We start from the raw sequence: 26,108 nt of genomic DNA, 5'->3' as shown, positions 1-26,108 counted from the left end.
ATTTTATGCCTATTTAGAACACAGCTCTTTAAAACTGCCCTGGGGGGGAAAATCCATAAAAGCTCCATCAAAATAATTCTATAAAGATTTTTATAGAGAAGGTTATGGACCACAATTAATGTCTCCAGTTCAGTGTGTGTCCTGCTAACTACAGGGTTCCCATCACCAATAATCTATATATCTTGTCTTAACTGTATTGCTAATGTCCAGTCTAATGGTGTTTGGAAAGGGAGAAACATCTGCAGCAAACCAATGGTGAAATTATTCTCTGGTGTGAAGAGTGGGAAGCCTTACTGGGAAACCAAGACAGACTGCAAAGGGCAAGCTCTTTATTACTTCCCAGCTAAATGTTGAGCAGCATGATTACTGCACTGGTTGGCAGGAGAAGCGGAGCTAGACATCCATCCTGAGGTATGGCAAGGGATTGTTCTTCCTAAAGTCTCTGTGGTCCCAAAAATATTCTCTATCTGCCAAAGAGACTTCTGTTTCTGCCTCACTGCAAGGATATTTTAGGCTTTATTCTAAAATATCAAATTGTAAAATTCTAAACTGTAGAATTCTGAGATCCAAAAGGGACCTGTGGAATGTGTACTAGACAGTGGCAATGAAGGGTGGAACCAATTTTCCCCATGTTGGTCTATGGTAAAAATTCAGGACTCTAGACAGGGAACCTGGAAACCAAATAGAGATCTAGCTTGAGCAGGCTTTTTTACCTTTGAGTAGATCGCCAGAACAAACCAGATTCAACAGAGCCACTGTAAGACCATATCGAAAGCAACTTGCACCCCTTCTCCCCCAATTCCCCAGAGTTTCAAGACAATATCAGTGTGTTAGATGTTGGAGGCAATTTAATTGGTAACAATAAACTCAAGTTTCCAAAAACACGATGTGGGAACAGGAACAGGCACATAGCAAGCGTAAGACCACAACAAGATATTTATACATCTGTAAATATACATCACGGATACTGAAATAATCGATTCATGAAAAAATACATACAATCCATAAATCAAATTACACTGTATCAATTAATTCATAAATAATTACATCCATAAGTACCTCCAAAAGGTGGAGAAGTCAGTGAAAATGCCAATAATAATCACAAGCCTCAAAAGTACATTATAGAAATAAAACCTTGTGCAAAGATACTTTGGCTGATATACATTCAATTGCAGAAATGAGACTCCAGCAGAATGTGTTGCAGAAGTAATACCACCGTCACAGGCACTTTGCAGAAAAAAATCCAAGGGCAAAAATCCCAGCAGAAGAGCAAAGTCAAGACACCAGCAGTATGGAAGATCCCAGGAGTTATCATTTCCATTTCACCGACAAAAGCTTTCTTAGATGAATTAGATGATACTGTAATGGTAAAATCCAAATCATCCTACTTCCTTCCTACATGCTACTTCCTACTGCCAGATTGTCCTGGTCAGCATGTGCCAGGACATAAGGCTGCACTCAGGATCATTGGGTTATTTCTCCTGTGATGCCTGAGGACATTGATCCTTACCTAGTATAATTTCTAAAATTGCTTTAAGAAGTAGAGCATGCAAAACATTTTAATAGTTCTTTCACATCTCTCCCCTGCACTTTGATGTTACCAGTGTCTTTATTTTTATTAGAAGAACACAAGTGGAGCAAATTTCTCTTATACACCTACTGCCTATGGCTGACCTCAAAGGCAACAGTACTGGTCAAAGATGTTTTGTTCCCTAAAATGGTTCCTGAACAAAACAAAATACTTGGTGTCATTGAATAGACAAGATGCCTTTCTCCAATAAGTGTCAGCATATCTTCCATTCTTTCTACCTCCCTTATTATTACCTATGTATTTTAACAGTGCAGTAAAAACCTAGCATAGAATTGCTATCTGAAGCAACCTGCAAATGTCAAATAAAAAACAAGTTTGTGGGATAGAATTACATGCGATTTCAAGGTCTCTTCCATTTTCTTTTGCTTTGGCTGATAGAATGTGATTTGTAACTGGTGCCAACAGTCACTTTCCAAGTGATCTTGAGTAATGTGGAATTAAAGCCAGCACTTCTTTCCCCCTTAAATGTAGCTCGGTGGTGTGGGTGCTGGTAGTAGCTCTCACATTATAATTGCTAAGTGGTATTTGTTTTCAGCACAATACATTAATCTCAAGAGACATGGCCTTTCAAGAGATAACACTTTTATTTCTGGTGACGAGATGCAGTGCAACATTACGAATCCCCATGCAAGTGTATTAAATGGAAATAAATTAAAGAGAACACATGGTGTGAAACCACAGTGATGGTAACGACAGGACAAAATCTACAAGATAAATATTTTCTCTGGCAAATCAATGGGCCTACATAAGATAGGAGCAAGTGACTAGTTCTGAAAGAGAAGATGATTTCTCAACATCCATCTATGGAGGTACACCTGCAGTTAGTTTGGCAAAGTCCTGCCAATGTAGAAGCATGAACATTAAAGCAAGTCACAATTATTTAGATTGGGCAGAGTTTAATGTACCTGGAGGCATATTTGCAAACTGAACTAATTTGAAATCAACTCATTTGAAATGTGGTTCTGGAGGAGAGTTCTATGGATATCACAGACTACCCTCAAAATGAATGAATGGGTCTCAGAGTAAATCAGACCTCAGTTCTCACAGGAAGCCAAGATGACTGAAATGAGGCTGTCATGTTTTGGACATATGAGATGAAGTCAGTGTGGAAAAGAAGACAATGCTCAGTAAAATGGAAGGCAGTAAGAGAAGAGAAAGACTGCCCTGTAGGTGGATTGATTTAAGCAAGGAAGCCACAACCCTAAGTTTGACAAACCTGAGCAGGGCTGTTTAATACCAGGGCTCTTAAAAGTTCCTCTTTCACAGGTTTGTCAGAAGTTCAAACTGAAACTGACAAACAGCAGCAGCAACAACAAAAACCTACAAATATTCATGAGAGCTTTACATGTGTAAAATATGCACTCCTTATGGGTGATTTAAGGGGCAGGGAGCACAGTAACAACAGTGTTGGATAGAAACATTTCTCTTATTCTATTCTGTTATTCTTATTTTAATGTTGCATTTAGCAACATCACTGTTTTGTGTGCTTGCTTGTTTGTTCAGTAGAATTACACCTTGCCTTTTCTTTTTCTTTTTTCTTTTTAAAAAGTCAAATTGTTTTCTAAAAGATATAAAAATACTAGGAACTTTAGCAATTCCATTAGGAACAGAAGAATAACTTCCAGTGAGATCCAGCTGTCCCTGTTCCATATGAAGTTATTTACTCCTTTCTTAGAATATGTTACTGCAGTCCAAACAGGGTGTGATCAAAGTATTTATCACCATAGTGAGATCTGACTTCTTCAGGAATGGGCAGAACTGATCTTCTAGTTTTGAGTTTTCAAGCACTGTCCTCACCACTGCTGAAACCTGGACATCCAGCCTCAGAATTGGGTCCAGGAGTATGCCCAAGATATGAATTTGAGATTTTGGAGCGAGAGTAAGGTCATCCAGCACAGGTTGAATCCTTATGCTTTAATCTGACCACGAGCATCTCTGCCTTGTCTGGATCTCATTTCAGTTTGTTCAGCCATATCCAGTCCATTACTGACAACAGATACTGGTTTCGTACTAAAATGTTTCCTTGGAGTTAGATGGAAAAGGAAGATAGTGTTGAGTATCAGTGACACAGAACCCCAAAGTTCTGGATAACCTCTACCAGCAGTTTCATATGGATCTTAGGCAACATGGGAGACAAAATTAGGCCTGTGACATCCCACAGGCCAATGCCCAGGGTATCAAAGAGTACCAGCTTCTTAGTACCTTGGTACTAACTTCTAAGTTCACCTTTCCAAGAAGAAGAGGAACCACTGTAAAGCCATGTTCCCAAGTCCCTCCAGCAAAGACCTCTATGAAGTATATCATGGCTGATGATATCAAAAGCCACTGAGAGAGCCAGTAAAACAAGCAGGCACATATTTCCCCATCTAGTTCCTGGATCAAGCCTTCACCAAGTAGACCAAAGCTGACTCCATCCATAACCAGTCCTGAAGCCATGCAAAAAGGAGTATGGTCACCCAGATACTATTTGAACAGACCTTTAATCATCATGGAGAAAATGAAGTCCCAAGCTGTTCCCAACAAAGCAGTCTCGACATGGATGTAAATGTCCAACAGCAAAACAAGCCTGGGTACTAAACTCTCACCACTGAGACCAACTCAGCTCAGGAAAGGAGAATGTTGAGCAGTAGTTAGGATAGGGGTAGGAATGGTACAGCATCAGAATCCCTATTCTATGCCAGCCAGTCACCCTCAAATACACACACTCATACCCAGTAGATGATAGGATGGAGACACCTGATGAAGATGAATCATGACAGACCACTGAAACTCCACAACCCAAGCTTCCAGGATCCATCTGCTCTACAGAGAACCCAGATGGACAAAGATAGGAGAGATTATGCCCTCTCCACACACACCCCAGGTTCAACCAGACAGACTTCTGTAATGCAAACCAAGTTAGTATGCTCATCCAAGATTAAGTCCTGGCTCATTCCTGTTTTTCCTTTAATGACTTGACATTCAGCAGCAGCATTTTTTGGCCAGGGGCCCTATTGCCAAGGCTATTCAGAGTATTTGAAGTGGAGGGGAATATGGGGGTAACCAATACCCTGTGGCTATCCCCTTTCTTATGGTGACAGGACTGCCTCCCCACTCCTCTCACCTCTGCTCTTTCTCCCCCAGTGTGCTGGCTCTTCCATGCAAAATAGACCTTCAACAGCAATTTTTTGGTGGTGGTGGGGGCGACGCTTACTGATTCATCCTGAACTGAATATCAAGAAAGTGCCTCATCCCATGAGACTCCTGTTCTACCCCAGAGAATTCCAGCTGAGCTTGTTCTTGTCATGTTTTTTACAAAAGGCTTTTCAGAAAAAGTGTACAGATTAGACCCTTATCAATTTGAGCCATTCACATTTCCATTCATAGCATGAATTGTTAGGGGATATAGATTAATGTGAAAGATATGGCAACAGCAGAGGCTTTTATAATCTGATTTTGCTTTTGCTTTTCATTATGATGGAGGTTTGCAGGTGTTTCAGAATAGGCCCTAAAGACAAGAGTAATATGATTACAAACAAATAAGACATGAGGCTATTCAATCTCAATTGTGCATCCAAAGCTGGACAGCAAGACACAAAACTGATAGCTTGAAGGCTTTAGCCACACAGGACAGGTGATTATGCTTATGATGCTACAAAAAGTAGGCTGGAGAGTTTTCCTATGATTATAAAACTGATCACTAGTATCATAAATGGAAAGAAAAAATAAAATAAAAACATACTATCAAAACCCATAATAAAATAACTAACCTAACCAAATGACACATTTACAGCAGAGAGGCCACCACAGAGCTTTCAACATAGCAGTAGTTTCTGGAAAGGTAACAAAAATAAAAAAGACAAAAGCAAAGAGAATAACATGAAAAAGGTACATCTCTTGTAACTTCACTTCTTTTATGAGAGTTGTATTTTTCCATTTTTTAAAAGTGTTGCCCTGCTTTATTTATTTATTTCAAAGATTTATATCCTGACCTTCTCCCAAAAGGGATTCAAGGTGGGCTAACAATAATTTAAAAAGACAGAATTAAAGCATTGATTATAAAAGTTTAAAAAGTTAAGATAATTAAATAATACCAGCATTAAAACATAAGCTAAAAACTAAAACATCGATTACAAAATTTAATTTTGACATCCATGCTGTCATAAGCTCCATCTCAACTGTCTTAACAATTGCAGCCCATTCCTTTCACCCCACAGAATGCAGTGTGAACTATTCACAAATGAGATTGCCCCTATTTGCATTGCCCTGCCCTTTCATCTGAATGTTGTTTTATGCAGTCTACATTTCACAGGTATGGAAATTTGGACAGAGTTTTAATCAAACAGTAGTATAAAACAAAATCCTCAGGGGCTAAAAGTGTTCAAAGATGGAAGGAAGAAATTCCATTTCCTGAGTGGCTGTCTGAGTTCTCATTCATTCTGTCACTTGGTTTTAGAATGCTGAAACAATATCTCAGACACAAGAAGCCTTGGGACATGCAGATATGCTTATATAATGCAGGGTTATGTGAGTGTATGTGTTTTTAAGTTTATTGCACAAGGAGATATTCAGTACCCCCTTCTGCAATATCTCTCCTACTGTACAAGGCAGCTTCAGAGTATTGATGCAGTGGAGAACAAAGGGACACCCAATTTGCATTCAGTGAATCAGTGAAGACTGGGAGAGTGAATAGCTTCTCTATTTTTGTGTGTGGCTACAACCAAATGTTGCTCAGGAAGCATCTGCCCTCCCATGTTCACTAATGCACAGTCACTGAGAAAGCTATTTGACTGTTGTATAGAACTGCACCAAAGTTCCCCAGCCCAGATATTCATACTATGGATCTGGAGAACTCTTTCCCCCAAATGTCTTGCTTGCATGACAGGATGGTTCCATTGCAGGATTCTAAGCAATAGCCTTAAAGCCTCCAGTGAAGCCTCTTTATAACAACCATAGCTGTTGCCTCATCATCATGACCAATAGTTTGATTCCCAAGCTGTTAGATTCTGTAGAGTGAACAAATGCAGCCCTTTGTGTGTAGAGCCTTGGAAAATATGTAATGGGTGGAGCAGAGGTAGAAGGACTTACAAGTGACCCTGATATGAAAAGAGAGCTTTTACACTCATGTCCTCAAAACATAAGAGGGCATATCAAGCAGATCAGTATGACAGAATGAGTCAGTCTTTAGCTTGACTATGAGGTTGAAAACATATTGCTTTGCCGGGTTGAAATCTGTTCCCTTTCTTCTTCACTTTGTATCCTTTCACTGTTTATTGTGGCATGAAGATAAAACAAATCCCACTCAGTCTCTTAACAAATGTTGTTAGTCCTTGTAAAGGCACAAAGACAAGGTTTGACACTTTCTCATCTACCTCTCCTGTTCATGACGGATTTATGACAAATCAGCAAGGACCCTGAAAACAGTCAGATGCTTGCATGACTAAACGTAGACTTCTTTTTACGAGGAGCATGTTGCTGTTTGGAAAGTGATGATATTGTTGAGTGACTTTCAGCTGAATACCAGACAAGGAAGCAAAGGAGTGAAGAGAAAAGCAAATAACAGTGGGAACAGAACAGATCACTTAGTGAACTATGAAGAAAAGAGAAAGAGAAAAAGGGAGATACATGTGAGGAGAGGCAGGAGAGCATATAACAAAAGAGTATGCTTGCTATAACTGAGCGCACTTGAAACCTGCTAGTATTCAAAAATCTAGTCATTAGAGATACAGGTTGAAATCTGATATCTTTTACCTGGAGGTAGCTCCACCAAGAGCCAGTGTGGTGTAGTGGTCTGAGTGTTGGACTGCAACTCTTGAGACTAGGGTTCAGTTCCACACTTGGCCATGGAAACCCACTGAGTGACCTTGGGTGAACCACATACTCTCAGCCTCAGGAAATTCCATGGTAGATTCACCTTGAAGTCTCCTTAAGTCAGAAATGACTTGAAGGCTCCATTGGCCTCAGTCATCCTTACTTCTGGATAAATGTATTTTCTGAATAAATGTATTGAGTTATGTTGTTCTTATGCCAGGCTGAGGGTCTTATGGCTGTCCAGAGGTCGTTAGATTAGAATTCCCACCATTCCTCACTGTTGACTATGCTGGCTAGGGCTTTTTGGAACTGTAGTCTAACAATATCTGGAGGGAGGATTCCCTGTCTTGATTTATATTAATTTGTCTCAAGGGCTCTGCTTTTGGACTATTTTACATGCAGCTAAATACATTGGCACAAGTGGAACATCTCAAACATTGTAGGGTAAGAAACAAAGGCATAAATTCCCTCCCATTCACCACTGAACACTCCTGGTGGCTGGTGGCTTCCACTTAGAGGGCCAGCAAATCTCATCTAGACTTTTGTCTGAGGAGATATCCAAGGTCCTGAAACCTATCCTCAAACAGATTCATCACTTTGGATGATTCTTTTAAGGGCACGTCCAGATTCATTTAAAAAGACTTGTTCTTTCCTGTTTTATTCTGGAGGTTCATACACATTTTGTTTATCCCAGAATATTTTCTGTCAGCTCCCAGTATGATACAACCCTTTTGATATCAGCTCTCCAGGTTGGTTTACTTTTAACCCAGTATAAAATTAGAAAGAAGAGGAACAAAATCTGTTGCGACCTAAATTTCAGTCTAAAACCTGCTGTGGATTCACCATCCTACTAGTGTAAAAGCCACAAGTCACCAATGTCAAATGTAGAGAAATGGAAAACATAAAAAAATGATGTTATTATAGAGAACCTTATTTCCAATGAATACATGCATGTTGGATAGCTCAGTTGAGTCCATAAGAGTTTAAATACATATAAAGTCGAGTACAGTGAGTCAGTGAAGCATAGTGGTTCAAGAGTTGGACTACACCTCTGGACTACACCATGAAAACCTATTGGGCGATCCTGGATGAATCACACACTTTCAGCCCTCAGAAAACTCCATGATAGGCCACCATTAGTTGGAAACAACTTGAAGCCATACAACAATAACAGGGGTTAACCCAAGATATTTTTCTTCATGAGTAGCAACTGATGGGCTATCCACCCACTCAAGTCAAAGTGCATGGTACCCAAAAGTAGGGGGGAAATCCTACAAGTACCTTTCCACATCCTTGAGTTTAAAAAAATCATTATAAGGAAATAAATAATCGCTTCTAGTACTTTTATGACACCTAAGATTTGCAGCCACCTTACTCTGCCTAACAGTAGAAACAACCCTGCTGAGAAATACATTTTCAGTAGTGCCAGAGCTAACTTACATCAGCAATGGAGAATGTTCAGCCTTTCTGTGTTATTATTATCTTTCAGAGAGAGCAGAGTAATACCGCCAGTTTCTAAAGGCATTCTCCATTAGCATAGGATGAAACCACTGCATTGTGAATAGTTAGAATGCCCTTAAGGTCTAAAGAACATAAATGAGATTCTAATGTTAATCAGTGCCAAATGACCTTTACTGTTCACTGTCTAATGCACCTCAGGTAGACAACATGGAAGGTAGGGTCACATGGACAAGCTACTAGCCCTCTAGGTTTAATTAAAAACTCTCCATTAAAAAACAAAAATAAAACACACTTTCCAAAAGACAGTTTCAGTATCTTTATTCTCATATTTAAATGCATGTTAGATAAATTTGCTACCACAAATTAAAACTATAGCAGAGTTAAAAATAGCAGTGTTACACTGCCAAGGTGTTATAATGTCAATTAAGCAGTATATTCTTAAGCCTTCTTTATGGACTGCAATAAATGACTTGATTCCAAGTTGTTAAAGGCTGGGGCTGTGATGAATACATGACATGTCAGATCTACTCTATATGCATTTAATACAGATAGTGAATTCACATATTAGAAATAAAACTTGAGAGGTCAAGTATGTTGTTTGCTATCTTAGCTTACTGACCTTAATTGTATTTTATTTTTTGCATAGCTGTATTTTGAATTTTGCAACATCGTTCTAGTTGTCTCTGATTTCAGTGGGGCATGCAGGCAGAAGTAACAAAGGAAAACAAAGCAGTTAACTATAATAAGGAGTCCCCCCCTCCCAAAAATGAGAGCATATAAAAATCATATTTCAAAAGTAATATAGGAGCCAGCATGGTATACTGGTTTGAGTCCTGGACTAGGACTCTGAGAGACTAGGGGTTTGAATGCCCATTCAGACATAGAAACTGCTTGACAGCACCCGAGAGCACTTTAACTGTCATGGCTCCAGGTTACGAAATACTGGGATTTGTAGTTTTGTGAGATATTTAGCCTTCTCTGACAGAGTGCTCTGGTGCCACAATAAACTACAACTCCCAGAAGCCCATAAGATGGTGCCATGACAGTTAAAGTGCTGCCAAGCTGCTTTATATCTGCAGTGTGGTAGCAGCCTGAGTGACTTGGGGCAACAAACACTCTCTCAGCCTCAGAGAAAGGCAGTGCTAAACCCTACCCTACTTCACATAGTTCTTGAAAGATGCAAATCTGATTACTAAAATCAGTTAATGCACAAACCAATAGATGAAATATTCAGGAGTAGATGTTTTGGCCATGCAACAAAATACAGAATCCACAAACCAGTTATACCTTTATTGGCAAACAAAAATGCATCAAATACATCATACAGGCCTTCAGATCTTCATTGGGTTTTTCACCAGTCAAAGATGTTAAAAATCACACAGGAGAAGAAAAGTGATGATATCACTTCCATTACTCTGGTAAAAGGTTCACTGCTCTTTTCTTGGGCAGAGAAAATTTAATTTCTGAAGAATTCTCTGTGCTCTGTCTTTTGACAGAGAGGCAGGGTAAAAATAAAGCTATTCTTTCTTTCTTTCTTTCTTTCTTTCTTTCTTTCTTTCTTTCTTTCTTTATTTTAGGGCGGTATAGACAAAATTTGCAAATTGTATTTCAAGTGAAAAAGCTTTACCTTTGTGGGAGGTAGAAACCTCAAAGTATTTACAACAACTTTGGAAAATTCAGGCCCGTTACAGACCGCCCAAAAGGGGCAGTTTTGGGCCACTGCCGGCTGCAGCGCGGGGAAGCCGCTGCAGCCAAACCGCGCGACTCCCCCGCGCTGTAAAAAAGGAGCGCAAAAATAGCGCTCCTTCCAGCAACCTGGAAGAGACGTCACAAGTGCCAAAGCGCGCACTCGCGACGTCTCTTCCGGGTTTAGACGTCCGGACACTGCATCCATTACATCAAGATGGCCACGCCTGTCTGTATAGGGCACCGCCATCTTGCTGTACGGAATATGCGTGAGGGGCAAGGCGCGTCCAGAAGTGCCGCCCCTTGCGCGTATTCCTGGCGCAACGACGGCGCCACTTAGGCCTGTACAGTGTTTAGTCACCTTTAAATGTTTTAAAAGTATGCAATTCAACATCCCAAAAATGTTCAGGAGTATCAGCTCCAAATTTGTAGGAGTCTCTTACATTAGTGGACTCTGGCAGGAAGCAGTGTCTACAGTAGTCTTCCAAAGCTGCCATTTTAGAACAAGAACATATACACATATATATGAACCATGGTGGCTACGCACAACCAATTGTACAGCAGTCAACCTAGTCTAGACTTCACCTCTTGTGCAGTCCACCAAATAAAAAATGAGTGAGAAGACTGCGGTATGTGTTTGCAAAACAGTTAACTACATTAGGGACCACACTGTGCAACCTCTGAGAAGCAGCAACTGTGGATATAACTATTTTTATGCTCGTGTAATGATTCAACAGGGTTCTTGATTTTATTTTCTTAAATTTGCCAGTATTACCCACTTATACCCAGGACATTGTCAGAAATTTGAGTGATAAGTCTCAGACCTAGTGTTCATTCAAAACATTGGGACAGGACAAGTCTTGCACCACAGACAGCCACTGGGGACCTGCCACAAATCTAATGTACTACAGCCATTAGATCCACTCCCCCTCCCCCACACACGTGCCAGAATGTAAGTGCAGTTAGTCATCTGTATCCATTATATGAAAATATTTAAATGTGTATATAAATTCTAATAAGCAAAATTTGATTTTGCCATTTTATATAAGGGGCATCATTTTCTATGCCATTGTATTTAATGGGACTTCAGCATCCATGGATTTTGGTATCCTCCACCTTACAGAGTGCTACAAACTGCTAAAGGAAGCAATTGAGAGTTCAGCTCCAAAACAGTTGCTATGATTACAGTGTTTCCTTTGGAGCAGGAAGATTTCTGGAGTTGCCATTTGGGAAATGTTGAGGAGGAAAATCTTAAGTGGATGCTAATTACATTACACAGAATCCAAGTGCAATTACTTCAGCGTAATCAGTTCTGTTCAAACTGTGTCAGGCCACCTGCTAGGGATCTTTAAGGAATTAATGATAGGTAGCATCAAAGACTGAAAATAGCAGAAATAAAGTTCAACCTATGTTTTTTTTTATAACAGATTGGTGTCCAGGTCTTGCTCTCCTTGCCAAAAAATGTTCAATCTGGGCTGCCTAGGAACATTCACATGCTTTCAAATTAAAGTTCTAGAAAATTGTTACTAGCCAGGCTATGGGCCGAAACAGACAGCCCTGAAGGGGTGGCCTGATGTTGCCCCTTTGGACACCAGGTTGGGGCCATGGCAACTGCATGCTACAGCCCCAACCCAGCTTTTCGCCAGCAGAAAAAGAAGCGGCAAATTGCTGGTCTTTTTTGAGCCAGCAAAAAGTCAGCTTTTCAGGTGCTGTGCGAGCTTTGCAGCACTCCTGCAGCATGCGGCATGTAAACATCGCACTGCTGGATCACCTCATAGCTCCCCCCATGTGGTCAGGCATGCAATGTGACACTAGCTTCAGGGCAGCGTAGGATTTGGCAGTGTCTATACTCCACATCTGACGCGACCCCAAGCTGGCACGAAGGGAGGTCTGTTTTGCCCCTTTATCTTCTAGCCAGATTCTGGTTGCTCTTGACCCTATAATAAACCTCTGTTGTCAAAGAAGGCATTCTAAAACAAAACAAGCATGTCACAAAGTAATTTGTAATGCCAGACGGAATTTTGATTAAGCAAGAAGAACAGAACTGGAGCCTATGGCAAGCGTAGTTAGCCTGCTGCAGCAAAAGAAGAAAAGGTTGTGTGGCACTTGTAAGGACTTTATCACATGGGAGGCAAGCGCCCACATCCTGTGAATAAATAGCCATTAAATCCATGAATGTCCTGCAAGAGTGGGATTGTTTTCACACAACATCAGCATTATCCTGGCATTATCTCATGAATAAAGTGACAAAACTGTGTCGCTTTTCATTCATGAGTGTTTCTCGTGAATGAAAAATGGCGTGATTTTCCTGCTTTATTCATGAGATAATGTTGGGATAATGGCGACGTCATGCAACGTCGTTTGAAAACAACCCCCTTCTTGAGGGATATTCATGGGATTTAATGGCCATTTATTAATGGGATGTGGCCGCTTGCCTCCCGTATAACCTACAGCAGATGTACAGGAACTGAGGGAAGTTAAAGGGACATTTGAAGTAACCTGTTGACTATCTTCTCCCATTAAGACAGTTTGTCAGTCAATCTATTTACAAAGCAAATCCCACTGTTGTTACAAATCTTTCAGCAATTAATATGAAATGGCATACTAATAAAGAATATTTGGTAAGTAATACCTACTCCGGGCAGGGAGTCTGGGATGCATATATATATATATATATATGCGCAATTGCTGTAGATTTCAGAAAAATAGTGTTGGCTGAAGGAAGAACACATACGAAATAGTTGTATACACAGGGAAGGAGATAAAGTACGATAAATGCTGAGCAGCACAACAGGTAGATCAAAAATATCTTGGGGACTGTACAGATGGGCAGGAAGGGGCATCAAAATGCCACCCCTTTCTGCCTTGGATCGGTGCAGAGGACTTAGAACACTATGATTCTTAGAATTCATGTTTATGGTCATTACACTATTTCAACCACCACAAGTGCCCCACAAACCTATTTTCTCAGCAGCATAGCCCCATCAATAGAAGCACTTTTGGGGTGCTGGAGAACAGAGGTGTGACCTCTGTGGGGTCCTACTACTGTTGCAGTTAAAAAGCACTTCACTACCAGGAAAGGGCTGGTGACATCATCACACAGACTAGGAAATCTTTCTTCTGGGAGGAGGGGTAATATTGAGAGGGCTCAATTGTCATAGTTCAACTCCTAAAGCAGGAATTTATCAGTATCTTCTTGGCATAAAGGCCTTCCATATTTTGAGAATCAAAATGAGGAGTTAAATTCATGGTCATAACCTCATCACCAAAGTTAGAAATAAAGGCGGGGTTCCTCCCTGTAATTTATCTTATCCTTTTCCACATATTTTTAACAGAGAGTTTGCAGGTTCAATTATTTAAGTTTAGTATTTATGAAGACAATAAATATAACAAGCATTTGGAACCAAGCAGTCCCATATATATATATATATATATATGAATGAGAGAGATAAAAAGAGATGCCTAAAGCAGTACTTGAGAGTATTGATGGCTTACATCTCAATTTCTAGCCTGCAAGAGAGGCCACAAAACTTCCACTGCTAAGTGATTGCACTTCAAGGTGGCAGCACAGGCTGTAATTTATGGAGAGCAAATGCAGTATTCACAAAATTGCACAACTTAAACACACTCAAAAACAATTACTCTACAACTTCTCACAGATGGTATCACAAGGGTGCTCTGTTTGATATGATAAACTGCAAGAAGAAATAGCTTGAGTCAGCCTACTTCTTTTATAAAACAATAAAGAATATTGTGAAAAAGGTAGGCAAAGGCATATCAGCACTTCTTTGACAGAAATTCTAGGAAAAGACTATAACCCACCCACCTTCCCCCACACACATACACAAGTGCTGCATTTCTAACTGTCAGTGTGATTATCTGCTTTCACTTCAGAAAGCTTGCCCTCCTGATTTTATAGAATGTTAGCTAATGGCTCAGTATGCATAAAAAGTGGTGTGATATGGGTCAGGAGAGGTGGCCAAATAGTGGGATGTAAGTAACCAATCATAGGCACTGTACAGACGGGCCCTATAAGGCTCCGTCGTTACGTGCGAGGGGTGGCGCTTCCAGATGCGACTCGCCCCTCACATGTGACGAGGGCATCAAAATGGTGGTGCCCTGTACATACAGGTGCTGCCATTTTGACGTGACAGATGCCTAGCATCCGCACGTCCCGGCGTCATTGTGACGCTGCTAGTATGCCATTTGCACACTGCGGAGTCACAACCGCACCGCAGAAAGAATCCGCTTTTTGTGGGTTCTTTTTGCTGCGTGAGGGAGCCGTGTGGTTTGTCCGCTGTGGCTTCCTTGTGCAGCAAACCAGGGCGGCTGGAGACCGCCCTTTTTGGGCGGTCTGTATCCCGCCATAGTTTTTCATCTCAAAGACAACAATGAATAATTTTAACATTTTTTTTCTTGCTGAAAGGAAGTCTGTGAATACTGTGTATTTTTCAAAGACAATTGGCTGTTCAAGACTCAGTCTGTTGAAAATTCTCATGTGGTATTTTTGTGTAGAAACAGTATTTTCTGCATAGAAGATAGTATGTATGACTGTGCACAATATGCTTCTCCTTGGGCAGAAAATGCTGTTTTCTGTACAAAACAACTACATGCAATTTTTATGTAAAATAAGTCCCAAAGTGTGAAAATTCTCATCAGTCTAGGATGCTTCTCAACAGGGTTTCTTTACACTTGAGAAATCTGAATATTTTAAAATATTGTTTCTATACTTAAGCAAGACATTCTAAGGCTTATGGAAGAACATTTAAGCTGTTTTCCAGTGAAACTGAATCATTGATCATCAGCTGAGGTGATTTTTTTCTGTGGCAAAAGATAAGGAAGTGCAGGCTGCTTGCTTTTGAACTTCATTCTCTCTGCCAGTCTGACATGTAAACCTATTCCAGGTTTTCTCATACTCAAAAGAAGTGCCTCATCTTGAAAACTGTCCAGAAAATGGCAGATTCTTTGCATTTCAAAATATATTTGCAAAACTATCATCATCATTTGTATTTATTTATTTAGAATATTTATACTCCACCCTTCAGCCACAAAGGTTCTCAGAGGAGCTCACAAATGGTTAATTAGACGGTTCCCTGCCCTCAGGCTTACAATGTATAAAGACATGACACAAAAGGAGAAAGCAATGGCATTGGGGAAGGGGATTGTTTTGTAAGGATTACTGATTTTCCTTTGTTTAGTTTGCATCCTGTTATCTCTCCAAACTCTTGTAAAGTTTCAGCCAACCTGTCTGTGAAGTCGCAAGGATTATCTAGAAAAATAACCAGGTCGTCGGCAAAGGCTCTTATCTTTAAAAATATTCTTTTTAATTCCAGTTCGATCTATCTGATCCTGATTTTTAATTTCTTTCATTCATCTTTCTATTACAACCAAAAATAAAAGAGGGGATAGGGGGCAGCCTTGTCTAGTGCCCCTTCAAATCCAGATAGTTTTAGTGCATTCTCTATTAATCTTTGCTTTTTTTTTCTTTATAAATTTCTTTTATCCATCTGATAAATTTGTAGCCTAATTCTATTTTATCCAAAATTTTGGAAAGTGTTATCCAATTGACTGTATCAAAAGCTTTTTCAAGATCCACAAATATTAATTCTTTTTTTTTTAAATGTATTTCATACTATTCAAGTACATCTAACGCCACTCTTAAGTTTTCTGTCATTTGTCTCTGGGACAGAAAACCTCTCTGGTCTTCATCTATCCATTGCTGTAAATAATTTTTAACCTGTTAGCCTATATATCAGTGAAAATTTTGTAATCAATATTTAAGAGATAAATTGGCCTATAATTTTTCAGGTCTGATACTTGTTTCCTTTCTTTTGGTATAATCACTATGTCTGCTTCGGTCATGGATGGAGGTAATCCTTCATCTAATATCGTGTTCATAGTCTATTGTAAGGGGACAATAACTTACTCCATAAAAGTTTTATAATCTAGTGCAGTGAAACCATTGGATCCTGGTGCTTTGCCCTCTTTACATTTTTTGATTGCATCTATCATCTCAATTCTAGAAATATATTTGTTTAAATTATTAAGTTAATCTGCCTTTGGGGTTTCAAATTCTTGCTTGTACAGATACTGCCTTATTTTTTCTATTTCTACTGATTTATTATTGTAGAGTATTAAGTAAATGTTTTGGAATGTTTCTTTTATTTCCTTTTGCTGTGTTACTATTTTATCTTAATCTATCATTTTAGTCATAATTTTCTTCTCCTTTTCTTTCCCTAATCTTTCAGCCGACCATCTACCTGCCTTGTTTGCTTGCTCAAAATTCTTTTGCTTCAGTTCTTTAAACTTTTCCCTATTTCCCAGTGTCTTTCCTAGACAATTGTTTTTGCAATATTGCTATCTCTTCTAATATAGTTTTATCTCCTGGTGCTTCTCTAAAAATGGCCCACAGATTGGAACTGCAGTAACTACAGGACATTTGCATTAATTTCCCATACAAGCAAAATGATGCTCAAAATTCTACAATAAAGAATTTTACCATATTTGGAGGGTGAAATGCCAGATGTCCAGCATGGGTCTGGGAAAGACAAAGGAGGAAGGTCTCACTGCTACTACTACTAGCATTATTACTATGGCAATCACTACTAGGTCTACTATTCCCGCTTCCTTCTTTTCATTCATATTCAACTCTCACCTTTCCCTGAGAAACAGGGGCCCTTTCACACTACATAATCTTTCTACTTTAACTGTCATGGTTCCATCCTGTGGAATTATAGGATATGCAGTTTAGTTTAGGGAAGGTCACGTGGAATTTAAGGCTAGAGATTTTTACTGACTCTACAAAATATAGAGCCAAGAATTGGCTAAGATGCAGCTGTGACAGATGGAGTGGGATGAAAAGACTCTAGAGAGCAAAGCAGACAGCCTGCTAGGAGCAGCCAGTGACTGCTTTGGCTACAATAATACTATGATCACTCTGGGACCTAGCTTACAAAATCTAAAACAGATAAAGGTAGAAAAATACTTAAAAAATTCAAAAAGTTGTTATTAAAAAGTATCTAAACTGTCTGTAAACTAATAAACCATTTAAACAAGATCCAGAAAAGTGCAAGTAATAAAAACAATACAACATGCCATTAATAGCTTTTCTTATAAAACAGATCTTTGCTGGATGACTAAAAAACAACAAACACAAGGGTTATGAATCTTCAGTATGGGGCACCAACAGCAGGGCCTCTTGTAAAAGATCTCAAACTCTGGCTGTTACATACTGGTGCATAATGGAAGAAGCACTCCAACAAGAATGTCTCTTCTCAGTATGAACTAGAAAATAACTATTTAGACATTAAGATAAATCTCTTTACATAGTTTTATCTCTGTATGTATCTTCTTTTCTCTTTCTCTTTACAACCATTATGTTACATTGGTCCTCCCACACCATTGTTGGGGATCCTCCCCCATTCTATTAATAGCCCATTCATGAAGTGATCATAAGATTATTGATTTCTTGCTTGGAAGCTTTTTTTTTAACTATAGATTTTTCTTCATAATACCATTACTTCTAGCTTCCTGAAACTTCCTTTTTGTACATGGATGGAGTATCGTTGGCAGTATGGACATGAACAGAGGAAAACTTGAGCCCATATTAGAAATAATAAGGCTGCACACAGCTTGCAGAGCACTCTATAGCACTCTAAAGAGTACACATTTTATTGTGCATCTTTTCTCCCTAGTACAGAGTGATTAAAAAAGGATGATACCAAACTCAGTAAGAACAGAGTTACTTGTGTACCATTCTTTTTGAATCACCCAGCACTAAAAGGAAAGAAAGAAAATAAAATGTTTCATTACCTTCTTTATGAAACACATTTCTGTTCTTTCATATGGATTTTAGGTCTTCCTTGAATTGTTTCATTTGGCTTACTGGGCATAGCATAGTAGCCTTTTGCACTCTTTGTGGTGGCCTTGCTCTGCCTTTCACAGCTGTGACTTAGAAATATAAAGATGTACCTGTCTCATAAGCCTTTAATCATTCTTAGTTCATTGCATCCCATTTTCTCATAACCGTATCTGCTCACTACTCAGTAGCAATTTTATTCAGATATCATGACATTGGCTCCATGGGGCAGCTGTGCCAGGGACAACATAGCCAAGAGTGAAGGCTGAAAGAGGAGAGCAGAAATCTGGCATGTTGCACCTGCTGCTCAGCAACTCTGTTTCAGATTACATTTGTAGGGGAAACGGACTGAATCATCTTCCAGATTAAAAACATTATCTACATTCAAACATCTTACAAGGCAGAAAGAAGAAACTCAGGTCTTAGAGGTGCCTGGGAATTTCATCTTTGGAAATTTAAGTACCAGCTGGACTGATCAGTATTTTCTAGCCTGTGTATGGATTGCCATCAACCTTGGGACATAACTAGTGTTAAACAATTAGTTAATTGACATTGAACTCCCCCACCCCAACATAGATGTGGCTAATGTACACTGAAATAGAGATAAAGCTACTCCTTTTATGGTATCGTGTAATGTTTAAAGTTACTTTTCTAGTTATGGTGGTGTGGTAAAGGAGTCAACTTTTGTCTTGGACTGTTGCCTCCTAGGTGCTGAGGTGTGAGTGGAGATTGTGTTTTGCAATGCAGGCCAATGAATTGTAGCATTCAGAGATGTTTGTTTGTTTGTTTTAAAATTTAAAAAATATAACTAAAAAGACATTTTATTTTTCAGAACGGGAAAGTAAATCATTTGTTTTTAAAATTGTAACCAAAATCATACTGTGTCTGAAAATCTTAATTGCAATTTAATAGTGATTGAGCAATTTTCCCAGGATAAACCCCATGTAAACTTCAAATTTTTCTCTATGTTTAAATGGGGTTTATCCAGTGAAAACTGCACAATTACTATAAAATTGCAATTAAGATTTTCAGACACAGCACAATAAGAGCCATTATCCTAGGAATAAACAGGAAATAACCAGCAATAAACAGCAAGAAAGCATTTTTGGGATTTTCCCCAAAATGTCCATGATTTGTTGCTGTTTGTTGCCTGGTTATTCATGAGTTAATGCTACTTTAATCGCTTTTCAACACGATGTCATATGAAAAGTTTTTTTGCAATTCCTGGGATAATAGCCATTTAATTCCAAAGTCGTGTGAAAATCTTAATTCGAAATGCGTGATTTTCATGGGATAATCCCCATTTATATTTCCAATTGTCCCCGTGTGATAAAGTCCCTACTTTCTGGATGTGCCAACACAATTTTTCACTAAGGTGATGCTTCTTATTATTAACTTTCAGCACAATGCAGTAACACAGTTGCCAGAGGTGCAGAGCAGGCTGGGTTACTTAAGGAACCTTCTGCTGAATTCTTGGAAGAAAAATAGGGGTGAATGGCCATATTAGAGAGCTGCAACCTGGGGCTGTGGGACTTATGTGGAGGGTATGGCTATCTCATTATAGGAGACCCCACAACATCTGCATGTGGCTCTGAGAACCAGGGAGGAGGTGGCGAAGGAAAGCCATCCTCCAACTGATATATAAGGCAGACTTCAAGCCAGTATAGTATGGTGGTTTGAGTGTTGGACTACGAATCTGAAGACCAGGGTTAGAATCCTTGCTCAGCCATGGAAACTCATTGGGTGACATTGGGCAAATCACATTCTCTCAGACTCAGAGGAAGGCAAAGGAAAACCCCTCTGAACAAATCTTGCCTAGAAAACGCTGTGAGGGATTCACCTTAGGGTCACTTAAGTTGCAAACTACTTGAAGGCTCACAACAACGTCATACCTACACAACACCTCCCTTTACTGATTATTATTGTTCTAAAGTTTATAAAGTGTGGCCCTCATTCAATCCAGTGTTGTCTATCTTATCTCTTTATTTCCACTTCTGGCAATAAATGGAAACTTGAGAAGTTGGGGATGGGAAGAAGAGATGGGAAGCAGGTAACAAAAACAGCTAACTGCACATAGGACATTTCTGTTTATACTACTGATGATTCAAAGGAGTGTAAAACAATGACACTTGGTCTTATACGGAATGAGTGGACAAAGTTGAAATTTACTTCAAAATCAAAATAATCATTCTCTTCTTTAAAAAAAGGGAAAAATACTAATTTGGGGGGGGGGGGAGCTGCACCAGCAAAATGTTTAAACTGCTCAACTTTCAAGCATCAATTTTCACTATTTGTCATGCTAAATAACTGTTGGAGTAAAAAGGCAAAAGAAATTTGCATAAATATGAGTACAGCATTAATGGAAATCTTGCCTCAAACTGTTTAGCTGAAAATGTTTATAAACATTGGAAACCAGCCTGGGCATTAGTGGATAGCTTGCTAAATAGTGCATCTTCGGCTTCAGTTTTTAAGCAGGGGTTATTTTCATATCTGTGAGTTGCTTTGGAGCATTAGACGTAACCATATTTGAGTGTTTCATGAAAATGTTTAGCTTCCCATCCTTTCCCTCCAGGATACCCCTGCAGAAAATAGGAGCTGCTGCTTCTTTTAGTTAGTGGAAGTTTGTAATGACATCTAAACTCTAAACTGTGGTTAGTGAAAACATGTCATTTGTATAAGTTATACAGTTGGCCCTTCTTATGCATGGATTTTTCATACATGGATTTGAGCATCCAAGGTTTGAAAATGTTTTTAAAAAAGTATAAATTTCAAATATCAAACCTTGATTTTCCTTTTTTTAAAATCAGGGACACCATTTTTGCTATGCCATTATATTTAATGGGACTTGAACATACATGGATTTTGTCATCCACGGAGGTTCCTGGAACCAAACCCCAATGTATAACAAGGGTCCACTTGTTTCCATTATTTCCAATATAACCATGAGGAGGCATATGTCTGGAAGCTTTCTTCTTGTCTCGATGCCTTTGCTTCTGTTTTTTATTAGCTGCAACCACTGGTTAATCTGAACTATCATTAGTGGAAACAAGCCTACTTCATAGTTCAGATTAACCAGTGGTTGCAGCTAATAAAAAACAGAAGCAAAGGCATCGAGACAAGAAGAAAGCTTCCAAACATATGACTCCTCATGGTTATGCTGAAAATAATGGAAACTATTGGCTCTGCATTTTATTCTGAACTTTCAAAGAGTCACCTTAAATAGCTTCTTTAAAATCTATAAACAGGAGCAGATTTGCTCCTAGTGACATCCAAGCTGTCAGCTACCACTGGTGCTCCCAACTTTGGGAGGAGATTAAGCTTATTCTTATATTCTTATATTAATAATGAGTTTAACATTAATAGATATGGTTTAACATTGTATCCAATCTAGTATTGTGATGTGTCCAAACACAACATAGTCCTCACATGAGGCCATTGGGAGTGGGACTTAAGCCCTTCTAGTGTAATAGGGGTTTATAAAAATGAAGGTGGCAGTCTGCTGTGGAGTATTTGGGCATATTTAATTTGAAATAATAACATAAAGTCATTGAGTTCTAATCTGCATGTCAGAAATAATGCAATTTGACTGCACTTTAACTCAATGCTATGGAATCTTGGGATTTTTATGTTGCGGCACCAGAGCTCTTTGACAGAGAAGTCTAAATGTCTCACAAAGCTTCAAACCCCAGAATTCCATAGCACTGAGCCATGACAGTTAAAACGATGTCAAACAGCTTTATTTCTGCAGTGTAGATTAGACCTGAGTGTAGTACATATTGACATTTATTAAACTAAGAATGGTGTGGAGAAAATGTATCAAGAGAAGATTTGCCCCATCACAAATAATACTACTAAAATAGCTTGCAGTCATCTGTTCAGGTTAGTTCATAGTTGTTTCAGCGGTCACAAACTTAATTCTTTATACAATGCATTGCCAGCTTATATCTGGAGTGAGGAATTTAAGGTCTGACAGATGTTGTTGGATTGTAGCTCCCATCATGCCCAAGTATTGGCCATATCTGGGGCTGGCAGGAGCTTGAGTCCAAGAACATCTGGTGAAACATCTGTTCCACACCCCTCATTTAATGAATTCATTGCTATTGGCCATTATAGCTAAATAGAAGCACCATGTTATGAACACATTCCTCCTTGAATGCCAAGGCTGAGAGTAAACAACAGCAGTGCTCTGTTTGTGAGTTGCTTGAAGAGATCTGGCAGCCAACACTAACATATTTCCAACACTGCTTTCCTTAGTGCTAAAGGTAGCATTCATGGGATGCATCACGGATTCTGTGTGTTGCACTAAAATAAATAAATTAATAATTTGTATATAGTCATTCAACCATTGCAAAACAAGTACAGAAAATAGGAGACAACTACCAGCCAGAATTCATGAATCAGGGTCACTTGTCTTTCAAATGCTTTTTTCTAATAATGATGGATAAAGACAAAGATCAAGCAGTCTTTGTATTCAGTCTTATCTAAGCCTTTTAGCAAATACATCAATACAAGAGGGATCAAGCTTTTGTGAATGTGCAGTCAAAGTGCTTATAAAAACACGTAGCTGCAAGCTTCCACAGCAGAGGGGTTATGAATCTGCTACGTGTTTTAATCTTAATGTTCAAGAGGCAATCCAAAGGGCTGAACTATATCCCTCAAGGAAAGATAAGTTTAGAATGAAATGTGTCCCCATCTGTCTGATGAAGGGGTAAGCACAGTGCGGCCTACAGGTTGCATGTAGCCCTTGGGTCCCCTAAATTTGGGCCCAGAAGCCCCCAAGCCCTCAGACCCCTCAAAAAAATATTTTAATTTTTCTAAGTTGATTTATGGATGACTTTCTCTTCCAAAACTCCCTTCCCAACCATCAAAACTACCTGAAAACAAAGCAGTTTGCTTCTCCTAAGCACCCAAGAGCTCTGAAATCTTCCAAAAATTACCCAAAATACTAAAATTATCCCCAAATCAGCCAAAGTGGCAGACAGAAGTGATGTTATCTTATCTGAGGCACACTGAACCATGGTGGTGCAGTTTTCTGGGTAGGCTTGGAAGAGGGGATAATGCACAGTTGGATACCAAAATCCATGGATGCTCAAGCCCCATAAAATACAATGGCATAGTAAAATGGTACCCCTTATATAAAATGGCAAAATGATGTTCCTTATATAAAGATGGCCACAGCGAGGGAGTTCATATGTGAACGGATACTTTTTGAGGTAAATAAAGAATGCTGGGTTAGACTGACCTTCAGTCTGAATTAGGTGGCCTTTCCTATGTTATTCACATAGTGAATTACTATGTCATGAACACCTTACCCTTTTGCTTCCCCCCTCTCTTTCTCTCTGTCTCACCGACACAGACAATGTGCACCTACCTAATGGTTACCTTCCCATCAGATGTGTCAGAAAAGCTGATTGTGATAAGGGAGAACGATCATGAGTCACCTGGTTGAACTATCTCTTGCCAGAAGGCTTGTAATGTGTGTGTGTGTGTGGTGTGTGTGTGTGTGTTATATATATATATATATATATATATATATATGGTGACACATAGACACAAGCTTAGAAGGCGCTGCATTATAAATGAGCTCTCAGGCATGCACAATGACAAACTAGCAATTATCACCCAGAAAGCATGAAATACAAATTTCCATTCTCTGCCAGCTCCCTATGGAAATTGTTAACTATGATGCTGATCTGTAATTTTAATCCATATACCTATCTGTTTTAATATGGGTGTACCTCATTATCAAAGGCTGTGGTGAAGATGCTCCTTCGTACAAAGTTTTTTAATGCTTTGTTAGCCTCCCCCTTCTTGTTCCTTGTATAGCTAGTTTTTTTTTTTTTTAAATCAGCTGTGGCATTGGAAACATAGTGAAAGAGGGCCGGAGAAACACAGAGCTTTGCTGCTCGGTTTTAGCAGCCTGCCCACGTTAAACATAAAGCTTGATCAGGGAAAGTGGAAATGGACTCTCACCACTCCTATGCACCTGCCCACAATAGGCATAGACCAATGCTCAGACCACTACACCATGCTTGCTTCCTAGGAATTCATAAAAATTATTAAAAAACAACAACTTTGGGGAAACATGTTGAGCCTCCTAGAGAAGAAGAAAAAGCTTTATTTCTGGAAGAACACGTTAAAAAAATCCCAGAGACATTGCTAGAGCTAACCATTTGAAGACAACAATGCAAAGATAACATCTCATATGTGAAGTTGAAGGCTTTCACAGCCGGCATCTATAAATTTTGAGGGTTTTTCAGGCTATGTGGCCATGTTTTAAAAGAGTTTATTCCTGACGTTTGGATGGCATCTGTGGCTGGCATCTTCAGAGAATGCTGTCGTGGAAATGAGTGAGGTATATTTATATTGTGTGAGCCTAGGTTGGGAAGAGTGGTTTACATGTTAATTTGTGTGTTGTTCTGCTGTTGAATGGCATCCTCCTACCCTGAAGCCTTGCCATTCAACAACAGAAAATACACAGATTAACATGTAAAATCACACTTCCCAATATAGGGTTACACACTATGTATGCACACACACATCACGCACTTCCATATCAGCATTGTCTGAAGATGCCAGCCACAGATGCTGGTGAAACATCAGGAATAAACTCTTCTAGAACACGGCCACATAGCCTGAAAAACCCATAAACAACATCACATATTTTCTTGACATTCCCCTAGAATAATCCAGATTGCGTTTGAAATGTAAATTATGTGTTGTTGTTGTTTTAAAAAATAAGAGTGTGTAATTGTTAACCCTCTTAACCGGCACAAATTTGAGCATATTTCTAATTTTGGATGTTTGGGAGACGAAGGACCCTAAAAGTAGCTGGGTAAACAACAATTTTCCTCTCAGGTGTTGTGGGCTATTTGGAGGTGTAGGATAATCAAAAAAGCAAGGAATTCATTTTACACAGAATTTAGTAATGGAACGTACCTCACACAGTGTTCAATTACAGTCTGCACCTGCATGTCAGTCATGTGGAAGCAACACATATTTTACTTGTGGCATCATGTGAAGAGATGTGGATGGAATTTAGCAATCTATTGGAACTCTAGCAGCTTTTCCATCATAAAATTTAACAATATAACTTGTATATAACTTGAGATATAATGCATGATGTTTGTTTGTGTTGTTTTGGTGTATATATATATATGTGTGTGTGTGTGATTTTAATATTCAAATAAAATTCTAAAAAAAAACCTTGTAAAGTTTGTAACGAAGTCTATGTGCTGTAGTGTCATAAATCATATTTGGTTATTCAAAGAGGGGCAAGTGAGTACACATATGAGGAATGTGACTGGGCAATAACCAAATTTCTTTCTTTCTCAAGTCAAGTTATCATAAAATTTGAACATTTTGGTAGGTTCCTATCACTAATGAACCAAACAAAATTATCAACTGTATACATTTTCTTGTGGTATTGCTTTTACCCACACAAAGGGGGACAAAATTATAACTTCCTTCTATGTGTCATTTTATTTTTCTATTGCACTCATTCATTTTCTTTAATGTATTCTTAGAATGAAATATATGAGGTAAGTTGCAAAGTTCTTATAAAACATAAAGAAACTTCTTACCCGTCTTAGGACAGAGTTGGAAACATTTCTTTTTTTACTACAGTTCCTAGAATTCCTCAGCTACTGACATACAAAAGACTGCTCTTTATTCTTTATTCTGTTCTTTGTTCTTTACTGTATGATAAGATCATAAGGACCT

This window comes from Sceloporus undulatus, chromosome 3 (genome assembly GCF_019175285.1).
Source record: "Sceloporus undulatus isolate JIND9_A2432 ecotype Alabama chromosome 3, SceUnd_v1.1, whole genome shotgun sequence".
Lineage (NCBI taxonomy): Eukaryota > Metazoa > Chordata > Lepidosauria > Squamata > Phrynosomatidae > Sceloporus > Sceloporus undulatus.
This window is presented reverse-complemented; position numbering follows the sequence as displayed.